This window comes from Amphiprion ocellaris, chromosome 17, assembly GCF_022539595.1.
Source record: "Amphiprion ocellaris isolate individual 3 ecotype Okinawa chromosome 17, ASM2253959v1, whole genome shotgun sequence".
Taxonomy (NCBI): domain Eukaryota; kingdom Metazoa; phylum Chordata; class Actinopteri; family Pomacentridae; genus Amphiprion; species Amphiprion ocellaris.
Genome location: NC_072782.1, coordinates 18,478,899 through 18,482,671, shown reverse-complemented (window position 1 = coordinate 18,482,671; position 3,773 = coordinate 18,478,899). Strand labels below are relative to the sequence as shown.

Sequence of the window (3,773 nt, the reverse complement as noted above, 5' to 3'; positions counted from 1 at the left end):
GCGTACAAGAAAGTTTGGTGAACAGTGAAGGAAGAGGAGATGACATTAAGCTTGTTGGGTGGAACATTTTCTTATAACAACTGGAAAAATAAAATAAGCAACCGGAAATAAAAAATAAACAACCGGAAAATAAAATAATCAATTGAAAAAATGACATAAACAATTGGATAATAAAATTAAACAACTACTAACAAAATTAAACAAACTATTAGAATATGAAACAAACAACCAGCAAGGAAAACAAATAATTGAAAAAATAAAATAAATAACCAGGAAAAAATAATAAACAACTGGAAAAATAACATAACCAAAAAATGAAACAAACCACTGAAAAAATAAAATAACAGATCTCTGGAAACTCCTTCAAGACTGTTGGAAAACCATTTCAGGTTCATTCATTGAGAGAATGACAAGAGTGTGCAAAGCAGTGATCAAAGCAATGGGTGGCTGTTTGGAAGAATCCAAAATATAAAACATGCTTTGTTGTTTAGTACATAATTCCATATGTGTTCATTCATAGTTTTGATGCCTTCATTGAGAATCTACAATGTAAACAGTCATGAAAATAAAGAAAAACCATTAAATGAGAAAGTGTGTCCAAACCTTTGACTTTGTGTGTGTGTGTGTGTGTGTGTGTGTGTGTGTGTGTGTGGTGTGTGTGTATTTTAATCCAGAGGAAGACTTGTAAGATTTGCAATCAGTCAAAAAATGTTGGTGACTGAGTAAAAACACAAAAGGGCCAAAGATTCATAGCTTTTTTATTTAATTCAAAACAATTCAATCACTCAGTGACAACTGGCATCAAAGCAGCAGAGATATAATTAATTGCACAGGTGTGTCTATGAAAATGATCTTCCTGTGTAAGCTTTTGTCTAACCTTTTCTTATGTCTTCTCACAGAGACACATCATCCGTTCAACAATGGAGATTTGTGTGCAGGCACATTCTTGCTATTTTTGCTAATACATCTGCAAATCCACCTGAGTGAAGTGAAGGCTGCTTGACTTTTTACGTTTGCACACATAACATGGGGCTTTCTTTTGACAGCAAAGCCATCAGTCAGCTCTAAAGGGACTAAAAGCAGTAAATTGCTGTCACAGTTCTATGACAGACAAGAGGAGTGTGTCTCCCTCTAGTGATGATGTAACGACGCTGCATCTCAAAACTTGAAATCGGATCTACAGGGTGGGAAAAAGGCATTTATTCATTCACTGTCAATTAAGACCAGCAAGGTTTGTGCTCGAATACGATGCAAGCCAATCTGGGTTAAGAGAAATTACTGCAACATAACAGCAGAGTTATGCTTTCAAGGTACACAATATTCACAGACTTGTTCATGGAAAATACTTCACATCCTTATCACTTGCTGGTTTGTTGTCTTATCTTAGGTTTTATCTGAGAATCCCTGTCACAGTCTAAGACAATCTAAGTCTTTATGAAGGTTATGTTTCTGAGACACCGTGAGAAAAATGCTGGTTCAGCAGTGTGGTCACTTAAGGCTGCAGGTGGTGTGTTATACTGCAGTGATTCTAATATCCCACTGTCTTAGTGTAGAAGAGCTCCTGTTTATAATGAAAGTGATCACTTTGTGCAACTTGAAAGTAGTAAAATACATGTCTCTGCTTACCATTATCACCCCAGTCAGTGTTCCAGGAGTTGACACAGAGCCAGTAGGAAACACCATCCTCCTCTCCCCAGCCAGGATCTTGATGGCATGTCTACCCACAGCAGAGCCTGAAACATGCTGATACACACCTGGAGACAGGAAGAGGACGCAAGAAACACAAGTAGGAACCACGAGGTCCCAAGCAACACTGTACACACTGTATCACTGAGCACAATATGCAGTTAGGGTTCACCCTGTACTCAATATTCAGTGTAATGTGTGTTTGCATCACATCTCTTACTGGTGCATGTGTTCTTGCCAGACTTGTACAACACAAAGTCTTCATAGACTTTAAATGCTCCCTCTACTGGGTCGTTCTTGTATATCTCAGTCTGAATCTGGATCACATTTGGTAATGTGATAATGCCCGAGGGCCAACCATCCTGTCCCACATTCTTTGAACCATTAAACCTAAATGCAAATGCACTGTTTTATGTAAGTTTTATATAGGACAATTTTCATTTATTCACATGGGAATGCAAATAAACGTAAGCTACCCAGACATAAACAGGTCCTAAAATCACTACTTCGCATATCAGGAGGGCCCAGTTACATAAAGAAAAAAAACCTCCAGGAAGCTTATAAATATCGTAATAGGTTCATTTTAAACATGACTTAGTATGGACACTGAAATGTTGTCTGTCAACTATCAAATTCATAACAGATAACCAGTTCACATACAGCTCAATGAGCTCCAGTTGATGAGGAGCATCATCAGGGTCCACAGAGAAAGGAGATGAAAAAAAGCAACATCTCATTTTCAATAGCTGAGAGTTGTTTAAACTCATTGTTTATGTATTAATATTGTCCTGTGGAAAACTGTTCATTTCCTCCTGTAGAGCTGAGAAATGTGCAGTGTCAGGCTCAGTTTGTGACAAGTGTTTTTGGAAAAGTTGCAGCTTGGTTCCAAAGGCTTTGATGTGTGCAGACAACTGGATCTTATCCTTGAAGTCTCATGTTCAGCGCATTCAGATGCTTTTTTAGGTCAACTAAAAATGCCAAATCTGCCAGCCATATAGGATCTGATCAGTTTCCCCCCTGAGATAGAAAAAGTGCTGCTGTGAAGCAAAGACAGTTTCCAGTTACTTCACGTTCTTAATGCAGTCACTCCTGGATAAGTTGTCATGTGCCCTAGAATGTTTTGTTTTTTTTTTTTTAAATCTGCAGTTTCCATTTCAGAAATTGTCTGGAAAGGATGGCAGCAAAGTTACATATTCAGAGGGGGTCAACAGAGTCTTGCTGCTAACATTCAGCAACACAGAAAATTGCATTTTGCATCAGAGATATGCATATTCTGTTTGACAGCACTGGCGGGCCAGAAATTATACATTATATGATAGATGCATGTTTTTAAAGAGACAAGCTAACAGGGCTCCTTCTGTTCTTCTCCTCCACATCCTGATTCTTCCTGCCCAGATCTGCCTCCATAGTTGTGCTGCTTCCTCCTCAGCTTCAAGGTGGTTTTATGGTCATATTTTAAAATTAATATTCAACTGTACCATTCAAATGAAAATACAGACAGATATTTTCTTGTTGTGCATGTTCTTTTATTGCAAATATCTGTATAATACAGTAAAAAATGAAGGTGAAAATACAGGCAAGTCCACCACTGAGATGCAACATCATCAAGCACATTGATGTTCAGATTGCAGAATGGTCACGATTCATCCTCAGGAGTTCGTACTTCAAAGATGTCACTGTCAAGTCTGTAAGTCCATACTTACCGTACTCAGACAGTGAAGGAGGACAAAGGAGACAATGACAGAAGGAAGGAGAGAGGAACAAGACAGAAATGGTAAAAAGAATGAGGAATAGGAGGGAGAAACAAGGAGCAGAGGGAAGAAAAGATCAAAAAGAAGATGAAGAAGGTGACAGAGGAGGAGAAAGGAATGAGGGAGGAAGAACAAAGAGTAGAGGAGGGAAAAAGGAGAAGGATGAGAAGAAAAGAATAAAAAAGGCAGAGGAGAAGAAGAAAGGAGAAGATGGAAAGAACAGAAAGAGGAACAAATGAGGACAAGAAGGAGGAAAGGGAGGAAGAGACAGAAATGAAGTAGAAGGAAGAAGAGAACATGAAGGAAAAAGGAGGCAATGGAGAAGAACAAGGAAGA

At 38.4% G+C, this 3,773-nt stretch overlaps 1 long non-coding RNA gene across 1 annotated transcript; it reads right to left on the bottom strand.

The window, feature by feature from the left end:
• Positions 1 to 740: 740 nt before the first annotated feature.
• On the bottom strand, positions 741 to 2,200 carry LOC118471065 (uncharacterized). Its single transcript, XR_004848281.2, has 2 exons — positions 1,627 to 2,200; positions 741 to 1,177 (listed from the first exon to the last, which is right to left on the bottom strand). It is a non-coding gene; the product is annotated as an uncharacterized LOC118471065 (long non-coding RNA).
• Between the last annotated feature and the right edge of the window lie 1,573 nt (positions 2,201 to 3,773).